Below are 19,907 nucleotides of genomic sequence, written 5' to 3'. Positions count from 1 at the left end.
TGACTACAGAGGTCTCAAAACAGTTAAAAAACACTGATGCTCATCCTATATCTAGGGCAGATGACAAGTATCTGAGCACCTTTGACTTGACTGCTGGCTACTGGCAGATCAAGTTGGCAGATGATGTTAAACCCAAAACAGCATTTTCCACCCCTAGTGGGTATTATCACTTTACAGTGATGCCCTTTGGGTGAAAATTGCACCTGCCACATTTCAGAGGCTGGTTTATAAAGTTCTACAGGGGTTGGAAAGCTTCAGTGTAGCATATCTGGATAATATAGGTGTCTTTAGCTCCAGCTGGGAGAATCACCTGGTCTACCTAGGACAGTGGTCTTCAAACTTTTTTTGGCCACTCTCCCCCCCCCCCCAGAAAACTTTTTTAGAGGTTGGGCCCTCCCTCCCCACCACTACCAGAGGACAATTTCTGTATGTTGGTACTCTGCATCATCAACAGCTATCACCACCTGCATATCCCAAATCATAGCTGGTTATATTTGGCAAATAATATTGAACATGTGTTTAGCAAACTGAAGATTTGTGACTGCCTATGGGCCTCACTTACAAGAATCGGATGCGCCGACATTGATGCGTCAGATTTCTTCTGTTTCCCTATGATCCCCTAACAACGTCATAGATCCTCTGTATTTACAATACAGAGCTCCATGGTGCACGTTTTCACAGATGCATCAGAAAGTGTGATGCATCTGTTGGCGCTGAGCTTACGCATTGTTGGACAAGATCCGTAAAATGACACTGCTCTAGCAATGTGAGGAGGCTCTCCTTGGAAAAACCCCAGCATCAATTTTACGCCTACTCTGAGCAGGCGGTACAGTTTTGACGCAGTGAAGTCTCAAAATGACAAAGTGAAATGTAAATTTAACTGCGTCAGAACTATGTGGCTTTCTCCCTGGTAAGGCCTACCCTGCATACATTATACCTGGGGAAGGTATAATGTGACGGAAAGCTTTACAAACTGACGCATTGGGCCCCGTGTGTCAGTTTGTAAATCTGCAGCAGTTCTGTGCACTGCTAACGTCACTGGTGCGCCCATAAAAAAATGATGCAGCAGTGGTGTAAAGGGCATGTTAATTAGGCCCACAATATCACGGTCCCCATACTTTTTTACGGACTTCAACCGCTGCTTCCAGTTTGTTGGTATAGTCACAGCAAAGTAGCAAACATAAATGCATACAGTATTCTCCAAAGTGTCGGTTCTCCTTTACACACACGAGCAGAAAATTGGTTAGCTGCTGGTGTGCTCTCTGACCTACTTGAAGCGATTCTTAGCAAAAATATCTCCTTCGACTGTTGAAGAGACATATAGGTCTTTGAAGTTACTACTTATATAAATAAGGGGGCAACATTGATGTTTTCTTATTGCCCCCTTTCTTCCCCTTAATATGAGTCCACCATTTCCCGAGTTTCTCATTTTACAGATGTTCTCCGGCACACTCTAAGATGTTTTCGAAACGACGAAACCAAAATTGTATTTTTTAAAGGTGTAAATGAAATGCAGCAAATGCAACTGTGTAGCTCAATGAAACGGCTCACCTGCAGTAAGTGCTGTATCGAAAAATGTAGTTTACCATTTACATTTCTTTCAATGATTACCATGCCTCCTTGGTAAACATTTGAAGACATGCTTTAAGAATTCGTGCTTCTTCCATTTCCACACCACATCGCTAGCAGCATGGACCCCATCTTCACATGAAGAGCATCAAACCTGTAACTAGGATGCAGCGCTACCTGTGCAACTATTTAGCATAAAATTTCCCAGAGTTCTCTGCTCGCCGGTATGGAATATTTGGGGCAGAGAGTGGACGGAACCTGATAAAACAATCCTAACAAAGTGTATTATTTTGCCTGTTAGAAGCCAGTGGAGGTGTAGTAATTCTTGGACAACTAAACGTTTCCTTGGTCTTTGTATCATGAGGTGGTACCCCGAGACGCACCTTTATTCGCCTTTTTATTGTTAGCTTTGCGCAGTGGCAGTATCGTAGCCAATGAGGTCTAACCGAGGCGCGATTATTGCTTATTGAAAACTTTACCCAATACCCCGCCATGACGATTTGAAATATAGTCGATATTGGCAATTTTTGACAGTCTCCAAGGAGACTGAATATTAATGTATAAAAATAAGATTTTTTTTAGTAGTTTATGTGAACGTGTTGGTGTCGGCTAGACCACACAGAGTTTATTTTCTTTTAGTTCACTGTTTTCGATTTAGTTTTAGTGTGTCGGAGTTTCTGCATCCGGCAGGCACTTTCAGGATGCTTTCGTCTTGATTAGTTTTCGTATTTCTGTTGGAAGCCGTTTGTTATCAACAGGATAATGCGGAGAAAGTTCGCTCAGACTGTATGCAGTGTTTGAAACAGAACGAGAGCTGACGAAGGTGTCGAGCGTGACTTTTAACGTTATATAAAGTGGCATATTTAGGAGCCCCTAGCGCCTCCTTGCTCCACATTTCCGTCCTTTTTTTTAGACGCAAATGTGGCCCAACGAGGCCAAAAACGCCGCGCCGTTTTTTAAATGCGACGTTACCATGGTGGCGTTAGGGTGGCGTTCAGGGGCTCAAGATAAGTGGCAGCTCCACTTTTCATAAATCTGCCCCAAAGTGCATTTCTAAACCGCTTCAGGGCACTCAATTACAGATGTTACCGAGCTCAAGGACAGAGGCGTACCATCTATTGGTACAGCAGGTGCCCAGGGGGCCGCTTTAACCCTAATTTTTCCCGTATTTTATCATTCAAACAGCAACAAAAGGGCCCATTTCCTTCCTTGCACTAGGGACCATTTTTTCACCTGAGAGGGATGAAAAGCTATAAGGTATATTTGAGAGCCCCTAGCGCCACTTTAGTGCTGCCATAGCGTCATTTTTTTTTTACGCTAAGGCAGCGTTAAAGTGGCATTTTCCCCGGACCGTATTTACAAAGTGGCTCAATGCATGCATTGCACCACTTTGTAAACCCTTGCGTCATATTATGTATGGAAGGATGCAAGGAGGGCGTTCCTGCACTAGGAGAGGCATAAAAATGGCACAAAGGAATCTACGAGATTCCTTTGTGCCATTTTTACCTGCAATTTTTAACATTGTTAAAAAGAGGCTGACATTGGTTACAATGGGCCTCTGGGTGCTTTGCAGGGTTAGCGTCATTATTGTTTATGCTAATCCTGCAAAGCACCGGACTAGCGTAAAAAATTATGAGGCTAGTCACCCTAACTACTGCCATGGTGCGCCGTATTTTAAATACGGCACTACCATGGTGGCGTGAGGGGGGCGTTAAGGTGCGCAGGAAAAATGACACTGCACCTAGTGCAAGCACAACTTTTCATAAATCTACCCCTGAGCGTGTATGCCCTGTTTGAATACTACGACAATGAGGTCACACAAAGATTCCTTGCATGGTTGCCTCGTCCAACTCAGCTACCAGATCCGGCACATGTGTAGACTGCACGAGCACAGGGCACAGAACGTACACAGCGGCATGTTCCATGCACGCAATAAAACTTAGGGCCAGATTTATGAAAAGTGGAGCTGCACCCAGTGCAGTGTCACTTTTCTTGCACCTGTAGAAAAGCACCCTCTTTTTGGCATGGTTACCCCCATTTTTTGCCTAATGTCAGTGTGTTTTTAACTGTGTTCACTGGGATCCTGCTAACTAAGACCCCCAGTGACTGTGCTCTCTTTCTCTAAATTCAGTTGTTCATGGTCTTTTTCACTCCATAATTGGTATACTGGTGCCCCCATGTAAGTTCCTAGTATATAGTACCCACGTACCCAGGGCACTGCGGCACCAGGTGTCCCACATGGGCTGCAGCATGTATTATGCCACTCATGGGAGCCCATGCAAAATCTCTCTGCAGGCCTGCCATTGCAGCCTGCGTGGAAGGGTGCGTGCACTCTTTTTACTACAGGTCACTGAAGCAGGTTACTGTAAGTCACCCCTATGGCAGGCCCTCCTAGCCCAGAGGGCAGGGTGCATGTACCTGTGTGTGAGGGTGCCCCTGAATGAGCTGAGGTGCCCCCACAAACTCCAGCTCCATTTTCCTGGACTTTGTGAGTGCGGGTAAGCCATTTTACCTGTGTACTGGACATAGGCCACTACCTATGTCCGGCTACATAATGGTAACTCCAAACCCAGGCATGCTTGGTATGAAACATGTTGAAATCATACCCCAATACTGTTCCCAGTATTGGTTGTATGATCCCATGCACTGTGGGGGCTCCTTCGTGGACCCCCCAGTTTTGCTCCTACCAGTTTGCAAGGTCTTCCTGGGCAGCCTCGCTGCTGCCACCCTCCAGACAGGTTTCTGCCCTCCTGCTGCTTGAGCAGCTCAAGCCCAGGAAGGCAGAACACAGGATTTCCTTTGGGAGTGGGATTGGGAGATAACCCCTCTCCCTTTGGAAATAGGTGTTACAGGGCTTGGGAGGGGTAGCCTCCCCAAGCCACAGGTATGCTTTGAAAGGCACATTTGGTGCCCTTCTTGCAGAAACTGGTTGGCACCAGTCCAGGGATACCAGTCCCTGCTATGGTGCGAAACTGGACAATGTAAAGGGGAGTGACCACTCCCCTGTTTATCACCACCCCAGAGCTCCTACAGGGGATCACTTGGTTCTGCCATCTTGAATCCAGGATGGGCGAGAGGCCCCTGGGAGCATCTGAGTGGCCAGGTCAGGCAGGTGATGTCACAGCCCCCTCCTGATAGGTGGTCACCCTGCTAGGTGACCAATCCCCCTTTTAGGGCTATATAGGGTCTCCCTCTTGGGCGGGTCCTCAGATTCGACGTGCAAGATTCCAACAGGACTCCTCTGCAATGTTTACTTTTACTTCTGGCCACTGGAACCGCAACTGGACTCCACAGGAACCGACAATCTGCAGCTCCAGTGACGACTTTGCCTCTGCAACATTGTTTCTCTGGCTCCTCCCAGCTCCTGCAACATTTCCCTGGCTGTGCACCCTCTGAGGGTGGTAAGTCATCAGTCTGCACAAAAGAAGTAAGAAGGAATCTCGCTTGGAGTGAAGGAGTCACTCCCCAGTATCTGCAGCCACCAACGGCTCGACAACCAGCCACGTGGATCCTCTCTCCTGCAACTCTGTGTGCATCCTGCAACCCAGGTGGTGGTCTGAAGTTGTCCCCTTGGTCCTCTCTAACAGATGCCTATCTTTGGAGTGGGTGAGTCTTTGCCCCTCCTTGCATGACAGTACTCCTGTGCACCACGACTCTAGCAGCTACCAAGGCTTGTTGGCTCTTCATCCAAGGAATCTTCAGGCTCCATGTAGTCCTGTCCTCCAGCTCTCGTCTCTGACATGGACAGTCTCCTTCCTGCTACTCCAGTGATTTGGAACTCTCTGCCAGGTGTGCTGAGTGGGCCTCACCGCGACTCCTGTTCTTGCTGCCAGCGGGTCGCCTGTGGGGCCTCCATCTTCGTCTCAAGACTCTTCTAGTTCGTGGGGGTCACCTGGGACTCCCCTCCATGGGTTGAGTCCCCTCTGACTCTCCTGGTCCCCAGCATTTCTACAAACTTTTTTTTTAGGAACTCTTGCCATTGCCAAGTCTTGTTAGTGGTTTTCCCTCACCACTTATGTGCTGCATCTCTCCTCGCGATGTGGAACACCGACTGCATCACTCCTGGAACTCCTCTTCTGCTCTTGTGCTGCACAGCCGGCTCCTGTCCTTCCTCGTCAACCTGGTTCAGCATCACCAGAAGGGTGGGTAGTGGCTCCTGACCCAACCGGACACTCCAACTGGAACTGGACTGCTCCCCTTCTTTTGCAGGTCCTCTTCTGGCAGACTCCATCTTCAGTTTCTTCCAGTCTTGCTTGGGTCTTGCATTGTCCTTCTGCAAAGTTTCTCTGTGGGTTTGGGTGAAAAACAGGTAATTACCTCTCTTCTCCAGGTCGCTGGGGGTCACTCTTGTATTTACCTATTGGGGTCCCAAGTGCGTTCAGCTCCCCTCTACAGGTCTTACTCACCTGGGTGGGGGTCCGACCTTCACATTCCACTTTTTTAGTACATGGCTTGTTCTCCCCCTAGGGTTTCTGTTGCATACTGTTCTTTCACTGTTTTCTATTGCATTTCAATGCCTTTTCCTATGTACCAGTGTGTATATATAATTGTGTTTACTCACCTGCTAACAGAGCATAACCTATATAGTAATTTAGTATTGATGTTACCAAATAAAGTACCTTTATTTTTGTAACACTGTGTGGTTCTTTCATGTGTGTAAGTGTTGTGTGACTACAGTGGTATTGCATAAGCTTTGCATGTCTCCTAGATAAGCCTGGCCTGCTCATCCACAGATACCTATAGAGAGCCTGGCTTCCTGGACACTGCCTACACTACACTAATAGGGATACCTCGACCTGGTATAGGGTGAGAACACCTTAGGCATATACCACACACCAGGCCAGCTTCCTACATTGGTGGTCTAGCGTCGGGATAAGCACTTGCAATTGCCTTACCACTCTGCCACTGGGTACTTTCCACAGGAAAGGCTAGTACTGTTAGGTACACAATACATCTAGTATTAGGGATCTAGTCTCCTGAGTTTGGGTAAGCTAGGGGTTGGTATAGCCCTTGCTCCAAACTTTGCTGGGAGCCTAGTGCTAGAGTAGTTAGGGACTCTACACCACTCTAGCTAGCTGACATGTCTTCAGCAGAGCATACCTCTCAGCCCATGGATTCTCCCTATGAGAACCGGACCTTCCAAGAACTTAGGGAGATATGTGCTGAGAGAAAGCTGAAGACAGGGAGAAAATCCAATAAATTCTACTTCTGGGCCGGCTCCTCCAGGATGGCCAGGAACATGCTGGTAGCCAGGAGGTGAGGAGGAAGAAGAAGAGTCTGACCGTCCAGTGCTAGAAAAAGATGATTTAGCCACTGAGGTGGGTCAGGAATACCCAAGGAGGATCAGGAAACGTCTAGACACACCCACAGTCCTGTCAGGAGCACTGTTAGCAGTTTAAAGGGGGGTCACACCAGTAGGTCCACCTTTGTCCATAGAGGGCTGGTTGAGAGGGTGTCCAAGAATAGGAATAGATCCTCCTCTGCCCACTCTCACATCTCCTTGATATCTGAGGGAACCCACTGCTCAACTTCAGGGGAAGAATCCCTAGGCAGGGAACTCAGGCAACTGAGAATAGAGGAAGCCAAGCTGAGGCTGCAGTAGCAACAGCTAGCCTTAGATAGGGAGGCCTTGGCAGTGGAGAGAGAAATGCAGGGGTTGGGGTTAGGACCCCTACATGGCAGACGTACTAGTTTCAGGGACAACAGGGTCAAGGAGGACTCTTTCGACTCTAGGAACCTGAACAAAGTAGTCCCACCTTACAAGATGGGTGATGACATGTACAAGTGGTTCACTGGTCTGGGGAGGGCCTGTAAGGTACAGCGGGTCCCTCAGAGGCAGTGGGCAGCTATTTTGTGGCTCTCCTTCTCTGACAAGGGTATGGACAGACTCCTCACAGTCAGAGAAGAAGATGCAGACAACCACACAGTTTTAAAATCTGCACTTTTAGGTGCCTTTCGTCTGACTACTGAACAATATGGAATCAAGATGAGAGAGACCAGGGAAGAGTCCTCACAGAATTGGGTTGATTTTGTGGCCTGTTCCTTGAAGGCCCTGGAAGGCTAATTGCATGGGAGCAAAGTCAATGATTATCAGGGCTTATACAGCCTAATCTTAAGAGAGCACATTTTGAATAATTGCGTGTCTGATCTGCTGCATCAGTACCTGGTGGACTATGATCTGACCTCTCCCCAAGAACTGGGTAAGAAGGCAGACAAGTGGGTCAGCACCAGGGTGAGTAGGAAGGCTCACACAGTGGGTGACCACAAAATGAAGGAAGCAGGTAGGTCTCAGTATAAGCGTGGGGACAAAGATAAAAAAAAAGTCTTTATCAGCCCACAAAACCCATCTGGTGATGGGAACAAATCCTCCTCTTCCTCTTCCTACTACAAAAAGCCTTGGTGTTATGTTTGCAAAAACAAAGGCCGTAGGGTAGGGGAGAGCTCCTGCCCTATGAAAGGCACCACTAAGTCTTCCACCACTACTACCCCCACTTGTACTTCTAGTTCCCCTCACAATAGCAGTAGCGGTGGGACTACTAACAGTAGTCAATCTAAGAGTGTATCTGGGCTCACCTTAGAGTCTGTAGTGGGGTCTGGGCTAGTTAGAGAGACCACTGAGGCTGTCTTGGTCCCTGCTGGGGGCATTGACTTCGCCACCCTTGTTGCCTGTCCCCTTAATATGGGTATGTACAATCAGCATCCCCTCATAAATGGTGGTGAGGCTGAGGCCTACAGGGACACAGGTGCCAGGCTCACTATAGTGACTGAAAAACTGGTGTCTCCTGAGCAACACCTACTTGGTCACACGTAATAAGTGACTGACATTCAGAACAAGACCTTGTTCCACCTCATGGCAGTTATTGATTTCAGCTGGGTGGGTGGGTGGGTGGGGGGAGGGGGGTGTAACAGGTCCTAAAAAGGTTGTGGTTTCCTCAGACCTAAGTGTAAAATGTCTACTAGGGGACGACTTGGAGACCTCAGCTTTGGCAGAGGTGGAATTGGAGGTGCACGCAGCAATGCTGAGCATCCAGGGCATATCTATGCCCTTACCAGAGCACAGGCTAAGAAGCAAAAAGAGCAAGGAACCTTGGAGCCTGGAACAATGGCCTAAGAGCTTCCTAAATCCAAGGGCAGGAACTGTAAGAAGTTATGCCCTACTCCAGCCGCCAGTGAGGATTCAACTCTTGAGGGTTCAGAATCCACTCCCTGGGTGGAACCTACACCAGAGGAGCTTCAAGCTGACACAGCTGAACTCTTGGGTGCAGGGGGGCCACCAGGGATGAGCTCAGTAGGGAACACCAAGTTTATCCAACACTGGAGAGCTTGAGGCAGCAAGCTGCAGCACAACAGGCAGGGGATGTCAGTGGCACCCATAAGGTGTACTGGGAATACAGACTCCTTTATTCAGAGTCCAGGGATCTCAAAGTTGGTGCCACCAGAAGATTGGTGATCCCTCTGAAATGTAGGGAATTTCTGTTGACCCTTGCACATGACATTCCCCTGGCAGATCACTTGGGGCAAAGTAAGACTTAGGACAGGCTTGTCCCGCACTTTCACTGGCCCCACATGTCAGAAGACACAAATGTGTTTTCTCGCTCCTCTGTCACTTGTCAAGACAGGTGGCAACCCAAAGGCCCCCCTCACTTCCACTTCCAGTGGTTTTGGTTCCCTTTGAGAGGGTTGGGGTAGATATTGTTGACCTCTTAAACCCTCCATCAGTCTCTGGGAACTGATGTATACTGGTGGTAGTGGACAATGGCACCAGGTAACCGGAGTCCATTCCTCTTAGGACCACTACAGCTCCTGCAGAGGCCAAAGCCCTCCTCATTATCTTTTCAAGGGCGGGCTTCCCAAAAGAAGTGGTATCAGACAGAGGTGCAAACTTCATGTCTGTATACCTGAAAGCCACGTGGAAGGAACGTGGTGTGACTTACAAGTTCACCACCCCTTACCATCCCCAGACAAATGGCTTAGTAGAGAGATTTAATAAAACTCTCAAGGGTTTGATAATGGGGCTCTCTGAAAAACTCCGCAGGAGATGGAATGTCCTATTACCATGCCTTCTCTTTCCCAACAGGGAGGACCCTCAGAAGGGTGTGGACTACGGCCCATTTCAAGTTCTGTTTGGGCACCCTGTTAGAGATCCCCTTGCTTTTGTTAGGTAACGCTGGGGACAACCTCTCAGGCCCCCAAACAAGACATAGTGGACTATGTGCTTGGCCTCAGATCAAGGATGGCTGAGTACATGAAGAGGGCTACTAAAAACCTTCAGGCCAGCCAGGAACTCGGGAAGCAATGGCATGACCAGAAGGCTGTCCTAACTGTCTACCAGCCAGGACAGGAAGTGTGTGTCCTGGAGCTTGTGGCTCTCAGGGCACTCCAGGCAAAGTGGAGTGGTGCCCACACCATTGTGGAGAGAAAAGGGGGGGTCAGCTACCTGGTAGACATTGGCACTCCCGGAAGCCCCCATAACCCCTATTATGATAGATCAGACATGGCTCTGCTCATGGCTACTGATGAGCGACAGGAAGAGGAAAGAGACCCTCTCCCTGACCTCTTCTCCCACAATACAACTGATGGCTCAATTGATGGGGTAGTCCTTTCTGTCTGCCTCTCTGAGTCCCAAAAGGAGGACTGTAGAAACATCCTAGGGCAGTTCTCAGAACTCTTCTCCCTGACACCTGGTCAGACCACACGGTGTAAACACACCATTGACAAAAGAGACAGTTTGCCTGTGAATAGCAAAATTTACAGACAACCTGACCATGTGAGGGAGTGCATCAAATCTGAAGTTCAGAAGGTGCTAGACCTAGGGGTTATTGAGCCCTCAGATAGCCCTTGTCCAGCCCTGTAGTGCGTGTCCCAAAACCTCACTCCCGAGATGGAAAAAGAGAAATTAGGTTTTGTGTTGACTACAGAGGTCTCAAAACAGTTAAAAAACACTGATGCTCATCCTATATCTAGGGCAGATGACAAGTATCTGAGCACCTTTGACTTGACTGCTGGCTACTGGCAGATCAAGTTGGCAGATGATGTTAAACCCAAAACAGCATTTTCCACCCCTAGTGGGTATTATCACTTTACAGTGATGCCCTTTGGGTGAAAATTGCACCTGCCACATTTCAGAGGCTGGTTTATAAAGTTCTACAGGGGTTGGAAAGCTTCAGTGTAGCATATCTGGATAATATAGGTGTCTTTAGCTCCAGCTGGGAGAATCACCTGGTCTACCTAGGACAGTGGTCTTCAAACTTTTTTTGGCCACTCTCCCCCCCCCCCAGAAAACTTTTTTAGAGGTTGGGCCCTCCCTCCCCACCACTACCAGAGGACAATTTCTGTATGTTGGTACTCTGCATCATCAACAGCTATCACCACCTGCATATCCCAAATCATAGCTGGTTATATTTGGCAAATAATATTGAACATGTGTTTAGCAAACTGAAGATTTGTGACTGCCTATGGGCCTCACTTACAAGAATCGGATGCGCCGACATTGATGCGTCAGATTTCTTCTGTTTCCCTATGATCCCCTAACAACGTCATAGATCCTCTGTATTTACAATACAGAGCTCCATGGTGCACGTTTTCACAGATGCATCAGAAAGTGTGATGCATCTGTTGGCGCTGAGCTTACGCATTGTTGGACAAGATCCGTAAAATGACACTGCTCTAGCAATGTGAGGAGGCTCTCCTTGGAAAAACCCCAGCATCAATTTTACGCCTACTCTGAGCAGGCGGTACAGTTTTGACGCAGTGAAGTCTCAAAATGACAAAGTGAAATGTAAATTTAACTGCGTCAGAACTATGTGGCTTTCTCCCTGGTAAGGCCTACCCTGCATACATTATACCTGGGGAAGGTATAATGTGACGGAAAGCTTTACAAACTGACGCATTGGGCCCCGTGTGTCAGTTTGTAAATCTGCAGCAGTTCTGTGCACTGCTAACGTCACTGGTGCGCCCATAAAAAAATGATGCAGCAGTGGTGTAAAGGGCATGTTAATTAGGCCCACAATATCACGGTCCCCATACTTTTTTACGGACTTCAACCGCTGCTTCCAGTTTGTTGGTATAGTCACAGCAAAGTAGCAAACATAAATGCATACAGTATTCTCCAAAGTGTCGGTTCTGCTTTACACACACGAGCAGAAAATTGGTTAGCTGCTGGTGTGCTCTCTGACCTACTTGAAGCGATTCTTAGCAAAAATATCTCCTTCGACTGTTGAAGAGACATATAGGTCTTTGAAGTTACTACTTATATAAATAAGGGGGCAACATTGATGTTTTCTTATTGCCCCCTTTCTTCCCCTTAATATGAGTCCACCATTTCCCGAGTTTCTCATTTTACAGATGTTCTCCGGCACACTCTAAGATGTTTTCGAAACGACGAAACCAAAATTGTATTTTTTAAAGGTGTAAATGAAATGCAGCAAATGCAACTGTGTAGCTCAATGAAACGGCTCACCTGCAGTAAGTGCTGTATCGAAAAATGTAGTTTACCATTTACATTTCTTTCAATGATTACCATGCCTCCTTGGTAAACATTTGAAGACATGCTTTAAGAATTCGTGCTTCTTCCATTTCCACACCACATCGCTAGCAGCATGGACCCCATCTTCACATGAAGAGCATCAAACCTGTAACTAGGATGCAGCGCTACCTGTGCAACTATTTAGCATAAAATTTCCCAGAGTTCTCTGCTCGCCGGTATGGAATATTTGGGGCAGAGAGTGGACGGAACCTGATAAAACAATCCTAACAAAGTGTATTATTTTGCCTGTTAGAAGCCAGTGGAGGTGTAGTAATTCTTGGACAACTAAACGTTTCCTTGGTCTTTGTATCATGAGGTGGTACCCCGAGACGCACCTTTATTCGCCTTTTTATTGTTAGCTTTGCGCAGTGGCAGTATCGTAGCCAATGAGGTCTAACCGAGGCGCGATTATTGCTTATTGAAAACTTTACCCAATACCCCGCCATGACGATTTGAAATATAGTCGATATTGGCAATTTTTGACAGTCTCCAAGGAGACTGAATATTAATGTATAAAAATAAGATTTTTTTTAGTAGTTTATGTGAACGTGTTGGTGTCGGCTAGACCACACAGAGTTTATTTTCTTTTAGTTCACTGTTTTCGATTTAGTTTTAGTGTGTCGGAGTTTCTGCATCCGGCAGGCACTTTCAGGATGCTTTCGTCTTGATTAGTTTTCGTATTTCTGTTGGAAGCCGTTTGTTATCAACAGGATAATGCGGAGAAAGTTCGCTCAGACTGTATGCAGTGTTTGAAACAGAACGAGAGCTGACGAAGGTGTCGAGCGTGACTTTTAACGTTATATAAAGTGGCATATTTAGGAGCCCCTAGCGCCTCCTTGCTCCACATTTCCGTCCTTTTTTTTAGACGCAAATGTGGCCCAACGAGGCCAAAAACGCCGCGCCGTTTTTTAAATGCGACGTTACCATGGTGGCGTTAGGGTGGCGTTCAGGGGCTCAAGATAAGTGGCAGCTCCACTTTTCATAAATCTGCCCCAAAGTGCATTTCTAAACCGCTTCAGGGCACTCAATTACAGATGTTACCGAGCTCAAGGACAGAGGCGTACCATCTATTGGTACAGCAGGTGCCCAGGGGGCCGCTTTAACCCTAATTTTTCCCGTATTTTATCATTCAAACAGCAACAAAAGGGCCCATTTCCTTCCTTGCACTAGGGACCATTTTTTCACCTGAGAGGGATGAAAAGCTATAAGGTATATTTGAGAGCCCCTAGCGCCACTTTAGTGCTGCCATAGCGTCATTTTTTTTTTACGCTAAGGCAGTGTTAAAGTGGCATTTTCCCCGGACCGTATTTACAAAGTGGCTCAATGCATGCATTGCACCACTTTGTAAACCCTTGCGTCATATTATGTATGGAAGGATGCAAGGAGGGCGTTCCTGCACTAGGAGAGGCATAAAAATGGCACAAAGGAATCTACGAGATTCCTTTGTGCCATTTTTACCTGCAATTTTTAACATTGTTAAAAAGAGGCTGACATTGGTTACAATGGGCCTCTGGGTGCTTTGCAGGGTTAGCGTCATTATTGTTTATGCTAATCCTGCAAAGCACCGGACTAGCGTAAAAAATTATGAGGCTAGTCACCCTAACTACTGCCATGGTGCGCCGTATTTTAAATACGGCACTACCATGGTGGCGTGAGGGGGGCGTTAAGGTGCGCAGGAAAAATGACACTGCACCTAGTGCAAGCACAACTTTTCATAAATCTACCCCTGAGCGTGTATGCCCTGTTTGAATACTACGACAATGAGGTCACACAAAGATTCCTTGCATGGTTGCCTCGTCCAACTCAGCTACCAGATCCGGCACATGTGTAGACTGCACGAGCACAGGGCACAGAACGTACACAGCGGCATGTTCCATGCACGCAATAAAACTTAGGGCCAGATTTATGAAAAGTGGAGCTGCACCCAGTGCAGTGTCACTTTTCTTGCACCTGTAGAAAAGCACCCTCTTTTTGGCATGGTTACCCCCATTTTTTGCCTAATGTCAGTGTGTTTTTAACTGTGTTCACTGGGATCCTGCTAACTAAGACCCCCAGTGACTGTGCTCTCTTTCTCTAAATTCAGTTGTTCATGGTCTTTTTCACTCCATAATTGGTATACTGGTGCCCCCATGTAAGTTCCTAGTATATAGTACCCACGTACCCTGGGCACTGCGGCACCAGGTGTCCCACATGGGCTGCAGCATGTATTATGCCACTCATGGGAGCCCATGCAAAATCTCTCTGCAGGCCTGCCATTGCAGCCTGCGTGGAAGGGTGCGTGCACTCTTTTTACTACAGGTCACTGAAGCAGGTTACTGTAAGTCACCCCTATGGCAGGCCCTCCTAGCCCAGAGGGCAGGGTGCATGTACCTGTGTGTGAGGGTGCCCCTGAATGAGCTGAGGTGCCCCCACAAACTCCAGCTCCATTTTCCTGGACTTTGTGAGTGCGGGTAAGCCATTTTACTTGTGTACTGGACATAGGCCACTACCTATGTCCGGCTACATAATGGTAACTCCAAACCCAGGCATGCTTGGTATGAAACATGTTGAAATCATACCCCAATACTGTTCCCAGTATTGGTTGTATGATCCCATGCACTGTGGGGGCTCCTTCGTGGACCCCCCAGTTTTGCTCCTACCAGTTTGCAAGGTCTTCCTGGGCAGCCTCGCTGCTGCCACCCTCCAGACAGGTTTCTGCCCTCCTGCTGCTTGAGCAGCTCAAGCCCAGGAAGGCAGAACACAGGATTTCCTTTGGGAGTGGGATTGGGAGATAACCCCTCTCCCTTTGGAAATAGGTGTTACAGGGCTTGGGAGGGGTAGCCTCCCCAAGCCACAGGTATGCTTTGAAAGGCACATTTGGTGCCCTTCTTGCAGAAACTGGTTGGCACCAGTCCAGGGATACCAGTCCCTGCTATGGTGCGAAACTGGACAATGTAAAGGGGAGTGACCACTCCCCTGTTTATCACCACCCCAGAGCTCCTACAGGGGATCACTTGGTTCTGCCATCTTGAATCCAGGATGGGCGAGAGGCCCCTGGGAGCATCTGAGTGGCCAGGTCAGGCAGGTGATGTCACAGCCCCCTCCTGATAGGTGGTCACCCTGCTAGGTGACCAATCCCCCTTTTAGGGCTATATAGGGTCTCCCTCTTGGGCGGGTCCTCAGATTCGACGTGCAAGATTCCAACAGGACTCCTCTGCAATGTTTACTTTTACTTCTGGCCACTGGAACCGCAACTGGACTCCACAGGAACCGACAATCTGCAGCTCCAGTGACGACTTTGCCTCTGCAACATTGTTTCTCTGGCTCCTCCCAGCTCCTGCAACATTTCCCTGGCTGTGCACCCTCTGAGGGTGGTAAGTCATCAGTCTGCACAAAAGAAGTAAGAAGGAATCTCGCTTGGAGTGAAGGAGTCACTCCCCAGTATCTGCAGCCACCAACGGCTCGACAACCAGCCACGTGGATCCTCTCTCCTGCAACTCTGTGTGCATCCTGCAACCCAGGTGGTGGTCTGAAGTTGTCCCCTTGGTCCTCTCTAACAGATGCCTATCTTTGGAGTGGGTGAGTCTTTGCCCCTCCTTGCATGACAGTACTCCTGTGCACCACGACTCTAGCAGCTACCAAGGCTTGTTGGCTCTTCATCCAAGGAATCTTCAGGCTCCATGTAGTCCTGTCCTCCAGCTCTCGTCTCTGACATGGACAGTCTCCTTCCTGCTACTCCAGTGATTTGGAACTCTCTGCCAGGTGTGCTGAGTGGGCCTCACCGCGACTCCTGTTCTTGCTGCCAGCGGGTCGCCTGTGGGGCCTCCATCTTCGTCTCAAGACTCTTCTAGTTCGTGGGGGTCACCTGGGACTCCCCTCCATGGGTTGAGTCCCCTCTGACTCTCCTGGTCCCCAGCATTTCTACAAACTTTTTTTTTAGGAACTCTTGCCATTGCCAAGTCTTGTTAGTGGTTTTCCCTCACCACTTATGTGCTGCATCTCTCCTCGCGATGTGGAACACCGACTGCATCACTCCTGGAACTCCTCTTCTGCTCTTGTGCTGCACAGCCGGCTCCTGTCCTTCCTCGTCAACCTGGTTCAGCATCACCAGAAGGGTGGGTAGTGGCTCCTGACCCAACCGGACACTCCAACTGGAACTGGACTGCTCCCCTTCTTTTGCAGGTCCTCTTCTGGCAGACTCCATCTTCAGTTTCTTCCAGTCTTGCTTGGGTCTTGCATTGTCCTTCTGCAAAGTTTCTCTGTGGGTTTGGGTGAAAAACAGGTAATTACCTCTCTTCTCCAGGTCGCTGGGGGTCACTCTTGTATTTACCTATTGGGGTCCCAAGTGCGTTCAGCTCCCCTCTACAGGTCTTACTCACCTGGGTGGGGGTCCGACCTTCACATTCCACTTTTTTAGTACATGGCTTGTTCTCCCCCTAGGGTTTCTGTTGCATACTGTTCTTTCACTGTTTTCTATTGCATTTCAATGCCTTTTCCTATGTACCAGTGTGTATATATAATTGTGTTTACTCACCTGCTAACAGAGCATAACCTATATAGTAATTTAGTATTGATGTTACCAAATAAAGTACCTTTATTTTTGTAACACTGTGTGGTTCTTTCATGTGTGTAAGTGTTGTGTGACTACAGTGGTATTGCATAAGCTTTGCATGTCTCCTAGATAAGCCTGGCCTGCTCATCCACAGATACCTATAGAGAGCCTGGCTTCCTGGACACTGCCTACACTACACTAATAGGGATACCTCGACCTGGTATAGGGTGAGAACACCTTAGGCATATACCACACACCAGGCCAGCTTCCTACATTGGTGGTCTAGCGTCGGGATAAGCACTTGCAATTGCCTTACCACTCTGCCACTGGGTACTTTCCACAGGAAAGGCTAGTACTGTTAGGTACACAATACATCTAGTATTAGGGATCTAGTCTCCTGAGTTTGGGTAAGCTAGGGGTTGGTATAGCCCTTGCTCCAAACTTTGCTGGGAGCCTAGTGCTAGAGTAGTTAGGGACTCTACACCACTCTAGCTAGCTGACATGTCTTCAGCAGAGCATACCTCTCAGCCCATGGATTCTCCCTATGAGAACCGGACCTTCCAAGAACTTAGGGAGATATGTGCTGAGAGAAAGCTGAAGACAGGGAGAAAATCCAATAAATTCTACTTCTGGGCCGGCTCCTCCAGGATGGCCAGGAACATGCTGGTAGCCAGGAGGTGAGGAGGAAGAAGAAGAGTCTGACCGTCCAGTGCTAGAAAAAGATGATTTAGCCACTGAGGTGGGTCAGGAATACCCAAGGAGGATCAGGAAACGTCTAGACACACCCACAGTCCTGTCAGGAGCACTGTTAGCAGTTTAAAGGGGGGTCACACCAGTAGGTCCACCTTTGTCCATAGAGGGCTGGTTGCGAGGGTGTCCAAGAATAGGAATAGATCCTCCTCTGCCCACTCTCACATCTCCTTGATATCTGAGGGAACCCACTGCTCAACTTCAGGGGAAGAATCCCTAGGCAGGGAACTCAGGCAACTGAGAATAGAGGAAGCCAAGCTGAGGCTGCAGTAGCAACAGCTAGCCTTAGATAGGGAGGCCTTGGCAGTGGAGAGAGAAATGCAGGGGTTGGGGTTAGGACCCCTACATGGCAGACGTACTAGTTTCAGGGACAACAGGGTCAAGGAGGACTCTTTCGACTCTAGGAACCTGAACAAAGTAGTCCCACCTTACAAGATGGGTGATGACATGTACAAGTGGTTCACTGGTCTGGGGAGGGCCTGTAAGGTACAGCGGGTCCCTCAGAGGCAGTGGGCAGCTATTTTGTGGCTCTCCTTCTCTGACAAGGGTATGGACAGACTCCTCACAGTCAGAGAAGAAGATGCAGACAACCACACAGTTTTAAAATCTGCACTTTTAGGTGCCTTTGGTCTGACTACTGAACAATATGGAATCAAGATGAGAGAGACCAGGGAAGAGTCCTCACAGAATTGGGTTGATTTTGTGGCCTGTTCCTTGAAGGCCCTGGAAGGCTAATTGCATGGGAGCAAAGTCAATGATTATCAGGGCTTATACAGCCTAATCTTAAGAGAGCACATTTTGAATAATTGCGTGTCTGATCTGCTGCATCAGTACCTGGTGGACTATGATCTGACCTCTCCCCAAGAACTGGGTAAGAAGGCAGACAAGTGGGTCAGCACCAGGGTGAGTAGGAAGGCTCACACAGTGGGTGACCACAAAATGAAGGAAGCAGGTAGGTCTCAGTATAAGCGTGGGGACAAAGATAAAAAAAAAGTCTTTATCAGCCCACAAAACCCATCTGGTGATGGGAACAAATCCTCCTCTTCCTCTTCCTACTACAAAAAGCCTTGGTGTTATGTTTGCAAAAACAAAGGCCGTAGGGTAGGGGAGAGCTCCTGCCCTATGAAAGGCACCACTAAGTCTTCCACCACTACTACCCCCACTTGTACTTCTAGTTCCCCTCACAATAGCAGTAGCGGTGGGACTACTAACAGTAGTCAATCTAAGAGTGTATCTGGGCTCACCTTAGAGTCTGTAGTGGGGTCTGGGCTAGTTAGAGAGACCACTGAGGCTGTCTTGGTCCCTGCTGGGGGCATTGACTTCGCCACCCTTGTTGCCTGTCCCCTTAATATGGGTATGTACAATCAGCATCCCCTCATAAATGGTGGTGAGGCTGAGGCCTACAGGGACACAGGTGCCAGGCTCACTATAGTGACTGAAAAACTGGTGTCTCCTGAGCAACACCTACTTGGTCACACGTAATAAGTGACTGACATTCAGAACAAGACCTTGTTCCACCTCATGGCAGTTATTGATTTCAGCTGGGTGGGTGGGTGGGTGGGGGGAGGGGGGTGTAACAGGTCCTAAAAAGGTTGTGGTTTCCTCAGACCTAAGTGTAAAATGTCTACTAGGGGACGACTTGGAGACCTCAGCTTTGGCAGAGGTGGAATTGGAGGTGCACGCAGCAATGCTGAGCATCCAGGGCATATCTATGCCCTTACCAGAGCACAGGCTAAGAAGCAAAAAGAGCAAGGAACCTTGGAGCCTGGAACAATGGCCTAAGAGCTTCCTAAATCCAAGGGCAGGAACTGTAAGAAGTTATGCCCTACTCCAGCCGCCAGTGAGGATTCAACTCTTGAGGGTTCAAAATCCACTCCCTGGGTGGAACCTACACCAGAGGAGCTTCAAGCTGACACAGCTGAACTCTTGGGTGCAGGGGGGCCACCAGGGATGAGCTCAGTAGGGAACACCAAGTTTATCCAACACTGGAGAGCTTGAGGCAGCAAGCTGCAGCACAACAGGCAGGGGATGTCAGTGGCACCCATAAGGTGTACTGGGAATACAGACTCCTTTATTCAGAGTCCAGGGATCTCAAAGTTGGTGCCACCAGAAGATTGGTGATCCCTCTGAAATGTAGGGAATTTCTGTTGACCCTTGCACATGACATTCCCCTGGCAGATCACTTGGGGCAAAGTAAGACTTAGGACAGGCTTGTCCCGCACTTTCACTGGCCCCACATGTCAGAAGACACAAATGTGTTTTCTCGCTCCTCTGTCACTTGTCAAGACAGGTGGCAACCCAAAGGCCCCCCTCACTTCCACTTCCAGTGGTTTTGGTTCCCTTTGAGAGGGTTGGGGTAGATATTGTTGACCTCTTAAACCCTCCATCAGTCTCTGGGAACTGATGTATACTGGTGGTAGTGGACAATGGCACCAGGTAACCGGAGTCCATTCCTCTTAGGACCACTACAGCTCCTGCAGAGGCCAAAGCCCTCCTCATTATCTTTTCAAGGGCGGGCTTCCCAAAAGAAGT

At 48.4% G+C, this 19,907-nt stretch overlaps 2 non-coding genes across 2 annotated transcripts; both read left to right on the top strand.

Moving 5' to 3' along the window:
* Positions 1–1,974: 1,974 nt before the first annotated feature.
* Positions 1,975–2,115, top strand: LOC138266688 (U4 spliceosomal RNA). Its single transcript, XR_011199621.1, has one exon. It is a non-coding gene; the product is annotated as a U4 spliceosomal RNA (small nuclear RNA).
* A 10,336-nt stretch (positions 2,116–12,451) lies between these two features.
* Positions 12,452–12,592, top strand: LOC138266687 (U4 spliceosomal RNA). The gene has a single exon (XR_011199620.1). It is a non-coding gene; the product is annotated as a U4 spliceosomal RNA (small nuclear RNA).
* Positions 12,593–19,907: the final 7,315 nt, after the last annotated feature.

This window comes from Pleurodeles waltl, chromosome 11 (assembly GCF_031143425.1).
Source record: "Pleurodeles waltl isolate 20211129_DDA chromosome 11, aPleWal1.hap1.20221129, whole genome shotgun sequence".
In the NCBI taxonomy this organism is placed as follows: domain Eukaryota; kingdom Metazoa; phylum Chordata; class Amphibia; order Caudata; family Salamandridae; genus Pleurodeles; species Pleurodeles waltl.
The sequence above is the reverse complement of the archived record's forward strand: the minus strand, read 5'-3'. Positions and strand labels throughout refer to the sequence as shown.